Raw genomic sequence first — 19,831 nt, 5'->3', positions numbered from 1 at the left:
ATTTTTTATTTTCCCAATGGTAAGAGGACAAATTGTGCAACAACTTTTTGGTTCCAATTTGTTCTGAGTACTCTGATACCCCATATGTGGGGGTAAACCACTGTTTGGGCGCATGGGAGAGCTCGGAAGGGAAGGAGCGCCGTTTGACCTTTCAATGCAAAATTGACAGGAATTGAGATGGGACGCCATGTTGCGTTTGAAGAGCCACTGATGTGCCTAAACATTGAAACCCCCCACAAGTGACACCATTTTGGAAAGTAGACCCCTAAGGAACTTATCTAGAGGTGTGGTGAGCACTTTGACCCACCAAGTGCTTCACAGAAGTTTTTAATGCAGAACCGTAAAAATAAAAAATCCTTTTTTTTTTCACAAAAATTATCTTTTCACCCCCAATTTTTTATTTTCCCAATAGTAAGAGAAGAAATTGGAACCAAAAAGTTGTTGTACAATTTGTCCTGAGTACGCTGATACCCCATATGTGGGGGTAAACCACTGTTTGGACGTATGGGAGAGCTCGGAAGGGAAGGAGCGCCGTTTGACTTTTCAATGCAAAATTCACAGGAATTGAGATGGGATGCCATGTTGCGTTTGGAGAGCCACTGATGTGCCTAAACATTGAAACCCCCCACAAATGACACCATTTTGGAAAGTAGACCCCCTAAGGAACTTATCTAGATGTGTGGTGAGCACTTTGACCCACCAAGAGCTTCACAGAAGTTTATAATGCAGAGCCGTAAAAATAAAACAAACATTTTTTCCCACAAAAATTATTTTTTTAGCCCCCAGTTTTGTATTTTCCCGAGGGTAACAGGAGAAATTGGACCCCAAAAGTTGTTGTGCAATTTGTCCTGAGTGCGCTGATACCCCATATGTGGGGGGGAACCACAGTTTGGGCGCATGGGAGGGCTCGGAAGGGAAGGAGCGCCATTTGGAATACAGACTTAGATGGATTGGTCTGCAGGCGTCACATTGCGTTTGCAGAGCCCCTAATGTACCTAAACAGTAGAAACCCCCCACAAGTGACCCCATATTGGAAACTAGACCCCCCAAGGAACTTATCTAGATGTGTTGTGAGAACTTTGAGCCCCCAAGTGTTTCACTACAGTTTCTAACGCAGAGCCGTGAAAAAAAAAAATCTTTTTTTTCCCACAAAAATTATTTTTTAGCCCACAGTTTTGTATTTTCCCAAGGGTAACAGGAGAAATTGGACCCCAAAAGTTGTTGTCCAATTTGTCCTGAGTGCGCTGATACCCCATATGTTGGGGTAAACTGTTTGGGCACACGGGAGAGCTCGGAAGGGAAGGAGCACTGCTTTACTTCTTCAACGCAGAATTGGCTGGAATTGAGATCGGACGCTATGTCGCGTTTGGAGAGCCCGTGATGTGTCTAAACAGTGGAATCCCCCCAATTATAACTGAAACCCTAATCCAAACACACCCCTAACCCTAATTCCAACGGTAACCCTAACCACACCTCTAACCCAGACACACCCCTAACCCTAATCCCAACCCTATTCCCAACCGCAAATGTAATCCAAACCCTAACCCTAACTTTAGCCCAACCCTAACTGTAGCCTTAACCCTAACTGTAGCCTTAACCCTAGCCCTAACCCTAGCCCTAACCCTAGCCCTAACCCTAACCCTAGCCCTAGCCCTAACCCTAGCCCTAACCCTAACCCTAACCCTAACCCTAGCCCTAACCCTAATGGGAAAATGGAAATAAATAAATTTTTTAAATTTTTTTATTTTTCCCTAACTAAGGGGGTGATGAAGGGGGGTTTGATTTACTTTTATAGCGGGTTTTTTATCGGATTTTTATGATTGGCAGCCGTCACACACTGAAAGACGCTTTTTATTGCAAAAAATATTTTTTGCGTTACCACATTTTGAGAGCTATAATTTTTCCATATTTGAGTCCACAGAGTCATGTGAGGTCTTGTTTTTGCGGGACGAGTTGATGTTTTTATTGGTAACATTTTCGGTCACGTGACATTTTTTGATCGCTTTTTATTCCGATTTTTGTGAGGCAGAATTACCAAAAACCAGCTATTCATGAATTTCTTTTGGGGGAGGCGTTTATACCGTTCCGCATTTGGTAAAATTGATAAAGCAGTTTTATTCTTCGGGTCAGTACGATTACAGCGACACCTCATTTATATCATTTTTTTTATGTTTTGGCGCTTTTATATGATAAAAACTATTTTATAGAAAAATTGTTTTGCATCGCTTTATTCTGAGGACTATAACTTTTTTATTTTTTTGGTGATGTTGCTGTGTTATGGCTCGTTTTTTGCGGGACAAGATGACTCTTTCAGCGGTACCATGGTTATTTATATCCGTCTTTTTGATCGCGTGTTATTCCACTTTTTGTTCGGCGGTATGATAATAAAACGTTGTTTTTTGTCTCGTTTTTTTTTTTTTTTCTTACGGTGTTTACTGAAGGGGTTAACTAGTGGGACAGTTTTATAGGTCGGGTCGTTACGGACGCGGCGATGCTAAATATGTGTACTTTTATTGTTTGTTTTTTTTTATTTAGATAAAGAAATATATTTATGGGAATAATTTTTTTTTTTTTTTTTCATTATTTAGGATTTTTTTTTTTAATTTTTTTTACACACTTGTAAAAAAATGTTGTAACTTTTTTACTTTGTCCCAGGGGGGGACAATACAGATCGGTGATCTGCCAGTTTGCACAGCACTCTGACAGATCACCGATCTGTGAAAGAGCGCTGCAGCGTTACCAAGTGCCTGCTCTGAGCAGGCACTTGGTACGCCACCTCCCTCCCTGCAGGACCCGGATCCGCGGCCATCTTGGATCTGGGACTTGCTGCAGGGAGAAAGGTAGGAGACCCCCGGAGCAACGCGATCACATCGCGTTGCTGCGGGGGTCTCAGGGAAGCCCGCAGGGAGCCCCCTCCCTGCGCGATGCTTCCCTGCACCGCCGGCACACCGCGATCATGTTTGATCGCGGTGTGTCGGGGGTTAATGTGCCGGGGGCGGTCCGTGACCGCTCCTGGCACATAGTGCCGGATGTCAGCTGCGATAAGCAGCTGACACCCGGCCGCGATCGGCCGCGCTCCTCCCGAGAGCGCGGACGATCGCCTATGACGTACTGTTCCGTCCTTGGGAAGTAGGGCCCACCCACATGGACGGAATAGTACGTCTAATGGCAGAAAGGGGTTAAAGCAGAAATTAGTATGAAATACAGCATAATTCTCTTTAATACTGTTATGTGAAACACAAGTTTTAGTATATTCCCCACTATATTTACAGTTTATGCAGTTTCTCTATCCCACATCTCACAATAAAATTTCTCAATGCAAAAGAGCAGTTTGATCCAGCAGAAGATGTATTGATAGACCAGTATAGTCCCAGCATTGAATGGAATTTTCTTAAAGAAATAAACCAGGGATGACATAGTTATCATTTGATAAGCAATAACCTAAATAAACATATGAGAACAGAAAATGTGGAAATATAATGATTTACCTCAGTCAGTTTCCAAAGTTTCGTCTATTGCAAAGGGGTAACTTAGAATTTCATTAATATATACTGCAAGTTATATTTTATATACATAGTGGTGCTGCCTGACTAGTCTTCTCTCGACCTATGGTCTCCGATCTTTTAACTATATCTTCTCTGAGATACTGAAGTGTTTCAAAGAAAAATATACTTGGCTGCTATCATGTAGCCAGGCTCTGACTCACACAGCCATGGTTTTGGCAGCATGCATCAGCTGACATGTTCTCTAAGGCCACATTCACACGTTCAGTATTTGATCAGTATTTTACCTCAGTATATATAAGCCAAAACCAGGAGTGGTACAATCAGAGGAAAAGTATAAAAGAAACAAGTCACCACTTCTGAATTTTTCACTCATTCCTGGTTTTGGCTTACAAATACTGAGGTAAAATACTGACCAAATACCGAATGTGGGAACGTGGCCTTAAAGTGAAATAAACATGTAATTCTTATCAGCTAAGGCAGCTGATTACCTAGCTATTTTACATATAGCTTTGAAGACCATATACTGAATATTATCTATTACTATATCTCTGATCTTTCCCAGTTAGGGCTTTTTTCCCTCTGCTAGGTTTTTTCACAAAAACCTAGTTCTTTTCAGATGCTTGTTAGTGTGTGTTTTGTGGCATGGGTCAGGTATACATTGACCTGTGAACTGCCGAGCTCTTACTATTCTGGCAGTATGCATCTAATCACTGACAAAACTAAAGATGCCTTTTTCAGGATCACTGATTGCTCTAAGCACTGGATGACCTATGATGATGTGAGTGCCATAGCACACAGTTTACACTGATGACAAGTATTGATGACAGAGCACAGGTCTGGGACATCGCAAATGTTCAGCGACCAAGAGACTAAACCTTTTAAATGAAGGGCACAATCTTGCACCTTCAAACCAGGTATTGCATTGTTGAATAAAAACAGAACAATATAATTGTTTTGTAAAAAAAAATGACTTATAAGGCTATGTACACATGTTAAGTATTTGGTGCAGAAATTTCTGCACCATTTCTGCATCTCTTGGCAGGAAATCTGAATTTTTATTAGTGATGAACGAGTATACTCGTTGCTCGGGAAAAAATGTAGCCTAGCCCCTTAATGACCGCCAATGCGTCTTTTTACTGACCTGAGATATAAGAGACTAGCATCCCTATACAGATGACAATCCAGCAATAGTGATGAGAGAATATACTCGTTACTCGAGATTTTCCGAGCATGCTCGGGTGTCCTCCGAGTATTTCTTAGTGCTCGGAGATTTAGTTTTCTTTGCCGCAGCTGAATGATTTACATCTGTTAGCCCGCTTGATTCCCATGTGGGGTTTCCCTAGCAACCAGGCATCCCCCACATGTACTTATGCTGGCTAACAGATGTAAATCATTCAGCTGCGGCGAAGAAAACTAAGGCTATGTGCACATGTTGCGGATTCCCTGTGGATCCGCAGCGTTTTTTGCACTGCAAAAACGCTGCATATCCGCAATTGATTTACAGTACAATGTAAATCAATGAGAAAAAAAAATGCTGTGCACACTTTGCGGAAAATCCACTGCGGAAACGCTGCGGTTTAAAAGAAGTAGCATGTCACTTCTTTTTTGTGAATCTGCAGCGTTTTTGTACCCATTCCATTATAGAAAAACGCAGGGGTAAAAAACGCAGCAAATCCGCAAGAAAACAGCAGCAAAAACGCACAAAAAAACGTGACAAATCCGCAGGTGCGTTTTCAGCCAGGAGAGGCAGAATCCGCACCAGAATTTCCTAAGCATAATCTGCAACGTGTGCACATAGCCTTAGAGTGTGCTCAGGAAATCTCGAGCAACGAGTATACTCGCTCATCACTAATTTTTATGTGTTTTTTTACATATGTTTTGGGTGCAGATTCTTCTTCATGAATATGAGTGAAATCTGCACAAAACACTGAAAAAATTAACATGTTGTAGATTTAAATCTGCACCAAATCTGCAGGTCAAAAATAAGCAACATGTGCATGAGATTTCAGAATTCTCATTCACTTTGCTGGTATCAGGGATCCCTTCAGATTTTGTGATAATTCTGCACAGAAATAACTGTGTCAAAACACAATAAATCTGCAATGTGTGCACAGACCCTAAGGTGATGAGGTTTTTTTAATGATGAATCTGTATTATTTTCTGGCTAGATAATGAGCGCCAATAAACACTGTTGCATTTCGATCAGCTCTCATTTACTTGCATCTTTATTACAGAATAATCAGGAGGTTTATGCTGACTATAAATAATGATTTTTATGTCACCTAATTATTTCAACCAAAGTTCAATGAATTCAAGGGTGGACACAGACAGAAAAGGACCCCTGTGCAAGAGCAGGATAGGAGTCAAATACAGTCTATAGTTTATCATAATGCGTGCCTACTCCCACATCACCTCCTCATCTTGCCCTCTCTCTGTTGGTGTCCTTCAAGGCTCTGTCCTAGGACCTCTTCTCTTCTCAATCTTTACCCTTGGCCTGGGACAACTCATAAAGTCCTATGGCTTCCAGTACCATCTATATACTGATGACACTCAGATCTACCTCTCTGGCCCAGATGTCACCTCTCTGCTGTCCAGAATCACAGAGTGTCTATCAGCCATATCCTCCTTCTTCACCTCTCGCTTCCTCAAGCTCAGTGTGGACAAATTTGAACTAATTATCTTTCCTCCATTTTGCATACCTTCCCTACCTGATCTATCTATCACAATAAATTAAATCACACTTTCCCCTGTCCCAGAAATCTGCTGCCTCGAAGTAACCCTTGACTCTGTCCTGTCCTTCAAACCACACATCCAAGCTCTCGCCACCTCCTGTCGCCTCAAGCTCAAAAATATTTCCAGGATCCGTCCTCTCCTCAACCCTCACTCTATCAAAATGCTTGTGCATGCCCTAGTCATCTCCCGCCTTGACTACTGCAACATCCTCCTCTGTGGCCTACCTTCTAACTCTGCTGCCTGACTAATCTTTCTCCTCACTCCACTCCTGCTTCTCCTCTTTGCAAATCCCTTCACTGGCTCCCAATTTCCCAGCGTATCCAGTTTAAACTACTAACACTGACCTACAAAGCCATCGATAACCTTTCTCCTCCGTATATTTCCGAACTAATCTCCCAATATCTTCCATCACATAATCTCCGGTCCTCACAAGACCTCCTTCTCTCCTCCACGCTCTTCACCAATCACCTCCAAGATTTCTCCTGAATATTCCCCATCCTCTGGAATTCTGTGCCCCAACACGTCCAGTTATCCATTACATTTGGATCCTTCAGATGGAACCCATCTCTTCAAAAAATGTTTACAACCTGTAATGACCAGGCGGTCACCTCAACACCATTGGGGCTACTGCAACCCCCGACCTACCTTCACCATAATCCTGTAGAATGTAAGACCGCAAGGGCAGGGTCCTCTTCCCTTTGTACCAGTCTGTCATTATTAGTTTGTTTACTGTAAGTGATATTTGTGTTTTGATGTAACCCCTTCTCATGTACAGTGTAACAAGGTGGAACGGGGTGGTAGTTGTGGGTGAGTTCATTAAGCAACAGTCAGTGAGCACCCTGGCACCTTGTACATGAAAAGATAAAGTCCTGGTACTGCTGTACATTTGGTTACTTCTGTTACTCCAGTTTCTGGCTTCCAGGTTCCTTGAAACACCACAAAGTCACAGTTCTTTTCCAAGAGTTGAACTTTACAAAACAGCAAGGCATCCATCACATCAGCAGCACAGTTCACACAGGGCAACATTTGCTGTACTTTCTCTGCCTTACAAGCAGACTCTATTCTCTTTCCCTGCCTATGCCATCCAGGCAGCATCTTTGGACAGTTCGTGTCCCATCTGAACCCTCAGCATCACCAGCTTCCTGTCAGACCCTTGTCCGGATCCAATAGGGAAAGGTGATGGGATCACATCTCAGCTGCTCCTGCTACCCCGGATCCTTCTTGGGGATGGTCTTGTTGAGCTGGTTCCTGACTGCACTATTCTTCAGCCGGGGCCCCTTACTGCCATCTGCAGACTTATCCCCCACAGTCTGTAGCTGTCTCACTGTATGTGTTCTGCCCCATGGGCAGACTGCCCGGGTGTCTGACAGGACCAGGAAGTGTCTGTCCTATATCTCCCTGCTCTGTGCTGCTCTGCTCTGTGCCCCCATCTACTTATCTCCTTGCTGCCTATGCCTAAACTACCGTATATACTCGAGTATAAGCCGACCCGAGTATAAGCCGACCCCCCTAATTTTGCCACAAAAGACTGGGAAAACTTATTGACTCGAGTATAAGCCTAGGGTGGAAATGCAGCATTTACCGGTGAATTTCAAAAATAAAAATAGATCATTATTTCCCCATAGCTGTGCCATATAGTGCTCTGCACTGTTCATTTTGTCCCATAGCTGTGCCCCGTATAGTGCTCTGCACCGTTCATTTTGTCCCATAGCTGTGCCCCATACTGTGCTCGGCACCGTTCATTATTGCCCCATATCTGTGCCCCATATACAATGCTCTGCACCGTTCATTATTGTCCCATAGCTGTGCCCCATACTGTGCTCGGCACCGTTCATTTTGTCCCATAGCTGTGCCCCATACTGTGCTCGGCACCGTTCATTTTGTCCCATATCTGTGCCCCATACTGTGCTCGGCACCGTTCATTATTGCCCCATATCTGTGCCCCATATACAATGCTCTGCACCGTTCATTTTGTCCCATAGCTGTGCCCCATACAGTGCTCTGCACCGTTCATTGTGCCCCATATCTGTGCCCCATATAGTGCTCTGCACCGTTCATTGTGCCCCATAGTTGTGCCCCATATACAGTGCTCTGCACCGTTCATTGTGCCCCATATACAGTGCTCTGCACCGTTCATTGTGCCCCATAGCTGTGCCCCATATACAGTGCTCTGCACCGTTCATTGTGCCCCATAGCTGTGCCCCATATACAGTGCTCTGCACCGTTCATTGTGCCCCATAGCTGTGCCCCATATACAGTGCTCTGCACCGTTCATTGTGCCCCATATGTTATGAACAGGTAATTCAGAACCACAATGGACATTGAAGTTTAGAGCACACAAAGTGACCTGACAATTACCAAAAACAAAGGACGAGCTCTGAGACGTGGGAACTCTGCTGACCGCAATCCCTAATCCTAACACACCACACTAGAGGTAGCCGTGGATTGCGCCTATCGCTCCCTATGCAACTCGGCACAGCCTGAGAAACTAACTAGCCCTGAAGAAAGAAAAATAAGCCTACCTTGCCTCAGAGAAATTCCCCAAAGGAAAAGGCAGCCCCCCACATATAATGACTGTGCGTAAGAAGAAAATACAAACACAGAGATGAAATAGATTTAGCAAAGTGAGGCCCGACTTACTGAATAGACCGAGGATAGGAAAGATAGCTTTGCGGTCAACACAAAAACCTACAAACAACCACGCAGAGGGGCAAAAAGACCCTCCGCACCGACTAACGGTACAGAGGTGCTCCCTCTGCGTCTCAGAGCTTCCAGCAAGCAAGAAAAACCAATAAAGCAAGCTGGACAGAAAAAATAGCAAGCAAAAATAACACAAGCAAAACTTAGCTTATGCAGGATGGACAGGCCACAGGAACGATCCAGGAGGAAGCAAGACCAATACTAGAACATTGACTGGAGGCCAGGATCAAAGCACCAGGTGGAGTTAAATAGAGCAGCACCTAACGACTTAACCTCATCACCTGAGGAAGGAAACTCAGAAGCCGCAGTACCACTCTCATCCACCAAAGGAAGCTCATAGACAGAACCAGCTGAAGTACCACTCTCGACCACAGGAGGGAGCCTGGCCACAGAATTCACAACACCCATAGCTGTGCCCCATGTACAGTGCTCTGCACCGTTCATTATTGCCCTATAGCTGTGCCCCATATACAGTGCTCTGCACCGTTCATTGTGCCCCATAGCTGTGCCCCATATACAGTGCTCTGCACCGTTCATTGTGCCCCATAGCTGTGCCCCATATACAGTGCTCTGCACCGTTCATTGTGCCCCATAGCTGTGCCCCATATACAGTGCTCTACACCGTTCATTATTGCCCTATAGCTGTGCCCCATATACAGTGCTCTGCACCGTTCATTGTGCCCCATAGCTGTGCCCCATATACAGTGCTCTGCACCGTTCATTGTGCCCCATAGCTGTGCCCCATATACAGTGCTCTGCACCATTCATTGTGCCCCATAGCTGTGCCCCATATACAGTGCTCTGCACCGTTCATTGTGCCCCATAGCTGTGCCCCATATACAGTGCTCTGCACCGTTCATTGTGCCCCATAGCTGTGCCCCATATAGTGCTCTGCATTGTTCATATTTCCCCATAGATGCTCCACATAAATCTGTGCCGCTGCTGCAATAAAAAAAAAAAAAAACACATTCTCACCTCTCTTGCTTGCAGCTCCCAGCATCCGGTCCCGGCGCCTCCATCTTCCCGGCCTGAGGAAGGAAACTCAGAAGCCGCAGTACCACTCTAATCCACCAAAGGAAGCTCATAGACAGAACCAGCCGAAGTACCACTCTCGACCACAGGAGGGAGCCTGGCCACAGAATTCACAACACCCATAGCTGTGCCCCATGTACAGTGCTCTGCACCGTTCATTATTGCCCTATAGCTGTGCCCCATATACAGTGCTCTGCACCGTTCATTGTGCCCCATAGCTGTGCCCCATATACAGTGCTCTGCACCGTTCATTGTACCCCATAGCTGTGCCCCATATACAGTGCTCTGCACCGTTCATTATTGCCCTATAGCTGTGCCCCATATACAGTGCTCTGCACCGTTCATTGTGCCCCATAGCTGTGCCCCATATACAGTGCTCCGCACCGTTCATTGTTCCCCATAGCTGTGCCCCATATACAGTGCTCTGCACCATTCATTGTGCCCCATAGCTGTGCCCCATATACAGTGCTCTGCACCGTTCATTGTGCCCCATAGCTGTGCCCCATATACAGTGCTCTGCACCGTTCATTGTGCCCCATAGCTGTGCCCCATATACTGTGCTCTGCACCGTTCATTGTGCCCCATAGCTGTGCCCCATATAGTGCTCTGCACCGTTCATATTTCCCCATAGATGCTCCACATAAATCTGTGCCGCTGCTGCTGCTGCTGCAATAAAAAAAAAAAAAACACATTCTCACCTCTCTTGCTTGCAGCTCCCAGCGTCCGGTCCCGGCGCCTCCATCTTCCCGGCGTCTCTGCTCTGACTGATCAGGAACACATGGGCTACTTGCACAGTGAACAAGTCTGTATGATCATGTTCACACACCACCAAGAAACCTGAAGACACAAAAGAGAATAGTAAAACCAAAAACACTCAGTTTGAAAAAATGTTGCAGTAATCCGCAAGTGCTAGTAAAAGATGTAAAAAACAGGGTATTTGGTTGATACGTTTTTTGCAAAAAATGTATACTAAGCTGCTCTACCAATCTTCACGGTATACCCTTATCAGAGCAGTCCTAACTAACTCTGCACCGTTCATATTTCCCCATAGATGCTCCACATAAATCTGTGCCGCTGCTGCTGCTGCTGCAATAAAAAAAAAAAAAAACACATTCTCACCTCTCTTGCTTGCAGCTCCCAGCGTCCGGTCCCGGCGCCTCCATCTTCCCGGCGTCTCTGCTCTGACTGATCAGGTAGAGGGCGCCGCGCACACTATATGCGTCATCGCGCCCTCTGACCTGAACAGTCAGAGCGCAGACGCCGGGAAGATGGAGGCGCCGGGAAGATGGAGCGAAGCCCGGCGGCTGGAACACGGACAGGTGAATATTATATACTTACCTGGTCCCAGCGATCCTGACGCTCCCTCTGCCTGGTCTTCGGTGCCACAGCCTCTTTCTCTATCAGCGGTCACCGGCACCGCTGATTAGAGAAATGAATACGCGGCTCTGTTGTGAATTCTGTGGCAGAGCTCCCTCCTGTGGTCACAAGTGGTACTTCGGCTGATTCTCTCTGTGAGCTTCCGTTGGTGGAGGAAAGTGGTACTGCGGCTTCTGAGTTTCCTTCCTCAGGTGATGCGGTGAAGTCATTAGGTGCTGCTCTATTTAACTCCACCTAGTGCTTTGATCCTGGCCTCCAGTCAATGTTCTAGTATTGGACCTGTTTCCTCCTGGATCGTTCCTGTGGCCTGCTGCTCTGCATAGCTAAGTTCTGCTTTGCTATTTTGTTTGCTGTTTTTTTCTGTCCAGCTTGTCTATTTGTTTTTTCCTGCTTGCTGGAAGCTCTGGGACGCAGAGGGTGTACCTCTGTGCCGTTAGTTCGGTACGGAGGGTCTTTTTGCCCCCTTTGCGTGGTTTTTGTAGGGTTTTGTGTTGACCACAAAGTTACCTTTCCTATCCTCGCTCTGTTCAGAAAGTCGGGCCTCACTTTGCTAAATCTATTTCATCTCTACGTTTGTCTTGTCACAGTCATTATATGTGGGGGCTGCCTTTTCCTTTGGGGTATTTCTCTGAGGCAAGGTAGGCTTATTTTCTATCTTCAGGCTAGCTAGTTTCTCAGGCTGTGCCGAGTTGCATAGGGAGCGTTAGGCGCAATCCACGGCTGCCTCTAGTGTTGTTGGAGAGGATTAGGGATTGCGGTCAGCAGAGTTACCATGTCTCAGAGCTCGTTCAATGTTTTTGGGTTATTGTCAGGTCACTGTATGTGCTCTGACCTCTATGTCCATTGTGGTACTGAATTACCTTATCATAACACGGCTCCACCCCTATGGGAGGTGGAGCCGCCTATTCATTTTTTTAATGAGCGGTCCCACGTGACCGCTGAAGAGGGAAAGACGCTGCAGCACAGAAGACCGTGGGACGGCAGGGGGAGCGCCAGGATCGCCAGGACTAGGGAAGTATGCCTCAGCGCCCTCACCCCCTCACCCGCCGACCCTGCCACCCACCTTGACTCGAGTATAAGCCGAGAGGGGCACTTTCAGCCCAAAAATTTGGGCTGAAAATCTCGGCTTATACTCAAGTATATACGGTAATACTCTTATCTATGCTATTCTCTATATCTATTGTTCCCCCTCTTTTCTAATCCCCCTATGGCCCTATACTGTCCCTAAGCTTGCACACAGTATACTGTATAACAAATGCATCAAATTACAATACATGGCACACATTAATTAACACTAGGAACCGCACATTACATTAGAATTAGTGAACATGAATAACTGTCAGGGTGTCGCTTGTGACACATGTGCTCAGTGTTCAGGAGAGAGGACACAGACGAGGGTCACTGCCACCTCCTTACATATAGCACCATGGAATCAATGGTGCTATATTAATAATAATAATAATAATAATAATAATAATGTGCCCTTTATAAGTCTGTGATAGAAGATACTTGCACCTTTGAAGGTAGCAGTGCCCCCACTAATTATAAAGCCCCAGTGTGGCTGCATCAGTTGCTTCAATGGTATTTCCGCCCCTGAATGAATTATCATTGATCGTTTGGGCAAATATTGGCCCATGTAAAAGGCTCTTTGCACTAACTTGTAGATTTCTCAGAATGAAAAAATACAGAATTCTGGTGTAAAACATCTTTAAAAGTCACAAAGGTTTTGTGCAATAAGAATTTGCAATATGTGGTGTTTTCACGCCAGTCTCAGCTAGCTCCACAAAAACGGGCAGAGCTGGGGAGGGATGTGGTATAGCAAAGCCCGCTCATCCGATTCATAAAAATGTATGCCGCTTCATTAAAGGGATTATCCAGTTCTATATATATATATATATATATATATATATATATATTTTTTTTTACTATGGGCCTAAGAACTAACAGCAAGGTAGTAAGTAACTACTAACTACCTGCCTGCCTGTTCTACCCTGATCTCTGATGGCACAGAGTGGTCACAGACCGCTCCTGCTGGCGATTCTGTGGCTTCTGCTGAGATCTTGTCGACAGAGCAGTGGCTTCTCTTCCTCTGTTTTGTTGAAGGGGCATGACTACCAATGTCATTATCATTGACAGCCGGCTCCCTGTGGAAAGCCGACTGTCAATATGACATCTTCAGCCATGCCCCATTGACAGAGCAGGCCAGAGGAGGAAGAACTGCTCTGTTGACGTGGAGCAGCTGAATCGCCGTCTGGAGCCATCAGTGATCGGTTTAAGGGGTCATTCCCAATTGCAATGAAATCGAACACATGCAATCTGATAAAAAATTGTAACCGGAAATAGGATTGCATCCCGCAACAGAAGTCAATCGCACAGCACTCGGACCATGGGAGTGCTGTTCGATTTATACACACCGATCACATTTGAAAAGCCAGCAATTCATCTGCCACATACAGTAACATCACAGCATGACAGGTTACAATAGAATAGATATATACACATAGGATAGATAGATAGATAGATAGATATATAGATGTCAGTGACACACACATATATGTATATATTTTACATAGATAGAAGAAAAGCTGGAATTCAGCAGTCACGTACAGTAAAATCACAGCAGACACCAAAAGGATAGAATAGCTGGATTACATACAGTAAATACACATAGAATAGTTAGATATATTGCTGTCAGTGTGCATATACAATTAGTACAGTGTGTGCAGCTTACTGTACATGTATTTAATTATTACAAGATTATTTTTCTGAAAAAAATGGTGTGGGTTCCCGCATAATTTTCTTAACCAGCAAATGGAAAGCCGACGGCTGAGGGCTGATGTTTATAGCCTGGGAAGGGGGTAATACCCATGGAGCTTGCCAGGCTATTAATATCAGCTCACAACTGTATACTTAGCCTTTACTGGCTATGAAAATGGGGCAACCCCTCAAAAAATGACATAGGATCCTCCTATAATTAATAACCAGCAAAGGCTATGCAGACAACTGCAGGCTGATATTAATAGCCTAGGAAGGGGCCATGGATACTGTTAGAAACATCAGCTCTCTGCTGCCCCAGAAAAGGAGCATATATAAGATGTGCCAATTTTGACACTTAGCCTTGCTATTCCCACTTGCCCTGTAGCGGTGGCAAGTGGGGTGATAGTTGGGGGTGTTGATGTCACCTTTGTATTGTCAGGTGACATCAAGCCCTGCGGTTAATAGTGGAGAGGCGTCAATAAGAGGCCCCCATTACTAACCCTATAGTCATATCGTATAAAAACACACACACACACACACACACACACAGAGAAAAAAGTCCTTTAATTGAAATAATGGCACAGACTCCTTTAATAAATCTTATTTACACCATACTTATGACCTCACTCATTCCACCAATGCCATTGTCTTCTGCGAAAGAATTAAAATAAAAAACAACAATATTCCTCACCTTTCCGCAGAGAAGATGTTAATCCATTTACCCCATGATGGGTCTAGCTCTGCTACATCTAGATGGCAGGCTGCATGGTTGCGTGATGCGACCACACTGCCTCTCATTTAGCAGACACACTGAGCAGCGTGTACCCAGTGTCTCCCTGTGAACTTTATTACCTATCTGACAGCACCTCAACTGTGAGAATGTTCTCCTGCTTGCCGTGCCTCAGACAGGTACTGGGAGTTCACAACCAATTCACCTTCCTAACATCAATGTGAGCACCGTGAGCTCTTTTTTTAACTAACCATTGGTGATTAGATCCATGTCATCATGTAATGTATGGAATTTCTGTTTGCCTTGAACACAATGATATTACCATATAAATAGTGCCGGAGACCCAGCTTACAGTACATATTATTAGAAATAAAGCTTTTAATATCAATATAGCAGGCTGGATTTGGCTCATTGCCAGTATTGCATTAATTTAATTGTTTTGAGCAGGTGTAAGAAGATTTGTGATATTCCAGTTAAATTACTCTTGTACATCATGATGTATTGCTTGTATGGTTCACAATATGTCAGATTATCTGATATTGTACAATGCATCTAACAAAGTAAAATTATAATATAATTGGTTCTTTAGGGGTTTCTGCAATTATAGACGTTCCAAAAGGTCACAATGAACCTATCCGAAAGCAAAGGCTATGTTGCCACGATGAGCTTTTGTTGAGTTTTTGATGTTGCAAAATTTCTGTGCCTATTATTTAAATTAGAAGAAAGATAATTAGAATGTCAGCTCACCATGTTGTAGCGATGCAGATAGGGAGTCCCGCACGAACAGCCCGAAACCAGTCAAGTCTTCAATTGTAAAAAAGGAAATGGTAATCCAGTGAGACGAATGTTGTAAAATCCAGGAAAAAACTTTACTGTCAAAAATATAAATCAAAAGCAAAGGAGGAATCACCAGCGGCACGCTGTCCAACGCGTTTCGGCTTAAGAAGCCTTAATCATGGTTGTATATAATGTGCACAGTGAAACATATACACAAAGAAAGTGAATATCACATGGTATGTCGACCAATCTGGGAAAACACACCTGAAACAGGTTACTTAGCCATCAATGGTCACATATGATAAATGCATTATTTAATAGAATAAAAAATAGTAAAGTGCCAAACTAAACAAAACAAGAAAAGTCAATTGACAGCATTATAAGCAGCACACATATAAAGGTTCAGTAAACAAATAAAAATTGTTACAAGTATAACAGATAAGGGCTATGTGAAAGAAACCATAGAAATATCAAACCTGGGTAAATTAATTGGATCACTAGAATTTTCTATGCAGTCTGTTCTGAAAATGAGCAATATACAGTCATCTGCAGCCATCTATATTTGTTGCATTAATTTAGTAGTTCTGGACATTAACATGGTTTAGGAGAGATCTAGCCAAAAGTAAATTATTGTGAATTATCGATCCTACGCTGGTGCCAAGAGACACTTACAGGAAGTATTCTGAATGGGAAATGACTAAGCAAAATTTCTTCAGAGAGGCTATAATTAGGGATGAGCGGACCTGATAAAGTTGGGGTTCTGGTACCCTATCGAACCTTAGTCCAAACTTCAGTTCAGGTATCAGAACTGTACTCAGCCATGAACCTGAACCCCGAACTCAATTGAAATCAATGGGGACCCAAACTTTCGAGTTGGAAAATTCTCTCACTCTCACACTCTTACAGTTCGTGTTCAGAGTCCAGCACCGGTACGAACCCCAAACTTTACAGTTCGGGTACGCTCATCTCTATCCATTTCTGTATTTTTCTGTAATAAAAACGATATTCATATATTGTACATTTAGAGCATACCCCCAGGGTATGCAATAAGTGTACATTAGACTTACATATCCCTTGAGATCAGAACCCTTATCTTGTTGTGGAGAGGTAGATGCTATTCCCATTCATCTGTCACAGGGTTACCGCAACAGAGAGTAGCCAGAAAACCATAGCGTCTGATTGCTCCTAGTCCTGCACTTAAAAGAAGCACTTCTCATTTTTAAACAGTGTTAATTTCTTTTGGCAGTACAGTGGTTAATTAGACATGTTGAGAGCTCTGTTAGCTAGGGCTCTCATCTGAGCACGGTTAGCCACTCCTAATCCCTATATAATCTGGGTCCTGACTGACACAAATCGTCAGAGCTAGCTTAGGCTGCATGGCTGGGAGGATAGTTGGTTAGTGGTTATATGAGTAGGCATTTGGTGGGTTTTTCAGTGACAGTTACTTGGGTTTGTAAGTGTGATAATTGTAAGTTTGTAAGTGTGAAAATCCTCTTTCCTTCTTTTTGTTTTTTCCCCATCCTTCACTCCCCAATGCATTCCTCTGTTATATGTGAGTGAATATTTGTATGCCCTTGTTCGTGCTGCCTTGTTCGTCTGGGTGGTGTACTGCGATGCAGCTGTTCCCCTCTTCCCTGGGTGAGGGAAGGGTATAGATGGAGGGTGGATACAGGAGATAAGGCAAGGTACGTGGCCCCCTTCAGAAGTAACCCAGGGAATAGGGTGAGCTAAGGAACCCCCTAGCGTTAGGGACAGGGTGGGAGCCCCTGGTCCCGGGTAACCCGGCGTAGCTAGGGTTTTGGTTCCAGAGGGGGGCCAAGCTTCTGAGTGGGCCCCTAACCAGGTAACCTTGATTACAACTCGGTGATGCACCCTAATACTGAAGGAGAACCTCAGCAGATGACCGCACTATTACTGAAGATAATCTCTATATAACGACCAACATGGATATTACTGCCATATGGTCAGTGGTAGATACCAGCCCTACAGAACATATAACAGATCACTGCACAGTTAGGCTACTTTCACACTAGCGTCGTGCACTGCACGTCACAATGCGTCGTTTTGGAGAAAAAAACGCATCCTGCAAAATTGCTTGCAGGATGCGTTTTTTCTCCATTGACTAACATTAGCGACGCATTGCGACGCATTGACACACGTCGCAACTGTCGTGCGACGGTTGCGTCGTGTTGTGGCGGACCGTCGGCAGCAAAAACGTTACATGTAACATTTTTTGCTGCGTTGTGTCCGCCATTTCCGACCGTGCATGCGCGGCCGGAACTCCGCCCCCACCTCCCCGCAACTCACAATGGGGCAGCGGATGCGCTGGAAAAATGCATCCGCTGCCCCCGTTGTGCAGCGATTGCACAGTATGCGTTGGTACGTCGGGCCGACGCAGCGCGACAGCCCCGTACCGACGGTAATGTGAAAGTAGCCTTACAGATAATGACTTACCGCTGACGTCCTTTCTGATGGAATCGTTCACTTTTCCCGTCTTTTCCATCTGGCCCAGACCGACATGACAATTTCTTCCAGCCACGACTCGTCTGCAGAGAAAACAACAAACACACATTTCACTTTACATTTTCCAGCCATCACCATCTATTCCCAACCTGCACAAACTCCTCATCCTGCTGATACCCCAATACTGAGCTGCTGCTGCTGCCATATGTGTCCCTATTACTGCACCTGATACCCCAATACTGAGCCGCTGCTGCCGTATGTGTCCCTATTACCGCACATGATACCCCAATACTGAGCCGCTGCTGCCGTATGTGTCCCTATTACTGCACCTGCTGGGTGATTCTGTGTGCCCTCTAACTTCTAAAGCACCCCTCTATAATACAGTAATGCCGGGGGCAAGTGCCCTAAAAACAGTGCCCATATTTTGCCCCCTAGAAAGTAATATTGCCCTGTGTGCCCCATTGACAGTCACCGTTACCTGAGTTCCCCTATAACAATAAGTACCCACTTTACATTTAATAATGTCTTGAGTCTCTTCCCTTGTACAGCTCCCCTATACACAGTATGATGCTCTCTTATACACAGTATACTGACCCCTTAGTAGCCTCCAAACTGTTTGATGGCTCCAACACTGTAATCCCCAGACTGTATGATGCCCCTCTAGATGGCCTCCATATAGTATAATGCACCAGATCGTCCTCAATATAGTATAATGCACCAGATAGTCCTCAATATAGTATAATGCACCAGATAGTCCTCAATATAGTATAATGCACCAGATAGTCCTCAATATAGTATAATGCACTCCCCATAGGTCTACTATATATTGTATAATCCACTCCCCATAGGCCTACTCTATATTGTATAATGCACCCCCCATAGGCAGACTCTATAGCACAAGGCAGCACCCCATAGGCAGACTATGTAGTATAAGGCAGCACCCCATAGGCAGACCCTGTAGTATAAAGTAGCACCCCACAGGCAGACCTTGTAGTATAAAGCAGCACCCCTATAGGCAGACTCTGTACTATAAGGAAGCACCCCCATAGACAGACCCTGTACTATAAGGCAGCACCCCCATAGGCAGACCCTGTACTATAAGGCAGCACCCCTTTAGGCAGACCTTGTAGTATAAGACAGCACCCCCCATAGGCAGACCCTGTAGTATAAGGCAGACCCCCATAGGCAGACACTGTAGTATAAGGCACACCCCCCATAGGCAGACCCTGCAGTATGAGGCAGACCCCCCATAGGCAGACCCTGTAGTAATAGGCAGACCCCCCATAGGCAGACCTGTAGTATTAGGCAGATCCCCCATAGGTAGACCCTGTAGTATTAGGCAGACCCCTCCATAGGCAGACCCTGTAGTATAAGGCAGACCCCCCATAGGCAGACCCTGTAGTATTAGGCAGACCCTGTAGTATTAGGCAGACCCCCCATAGGCAGACCCCCCCCACAGGCAGACCCTGTAGTATTAGGCAGATCCCCCATAGTCAGACCCTATAGTATTAGGCAGACCCCCATAGGCAGACCCTGTAGTATTAGGCAGACTCCGATAGGCAGACCTTGTAGTATTAGGCAGACCCCCCATAGGCAGACCCTCATAGGCAGACCTTATAGTATTAGGCAGACCCCCCATATCCAAACCCTGTAGTATTAGGCAGACCCTCATAGGCAGACCTTGTAGTATTAGGCAGACCCCCCATAGGCAGACCATGTAGTATAATGCAGAACCCCTTAAAAAATAAATACTCAC

At 44.9% G+C, this 19,831-nt stretch overlaps 1 long non-coding RNA gene across 1 annotated transcript in view; it reads right to left on the bottom strand.

Annotated features, from left to right (window-relative positions):
• Positions 1–19,831, bottom strand: part of LOC138674130 (uncharacterized) — a 208,938-nt gene that overhangs the window by 65,548 nt on the left and 123,559 nt on the right. Inside the window, exon 2 of the long non-coding RNA XR_011320502.1 lies at positions 15,583–15,639. This is a non-coding gene — a long non-coding RNA (uncharacterized lncRNA). The remainder of the gene's footprint in view (positions 1–15,582; positions 15,640–19,831) is intronic.

The sequence above is a fragment of the Ranitomeya imitator genome, chromosome 4 (assembly GCF_032444005.1).
Source record: "Ranitomeya imitator isolate aRanImi1 chromosome 4, aRanImi1.pri, whole genome shotgun sequence".
NCBI classification, from domain to species: domain Eukaryota; kingdom Metazoa; phylum Chordata; class Amphibia; order Anura; family Dendrobatidae; genus Ranitomeya; species Ranitomeya imitator.
This window is presented reverse-complemented; position numbering and strand designations above follow the sequence as displayed.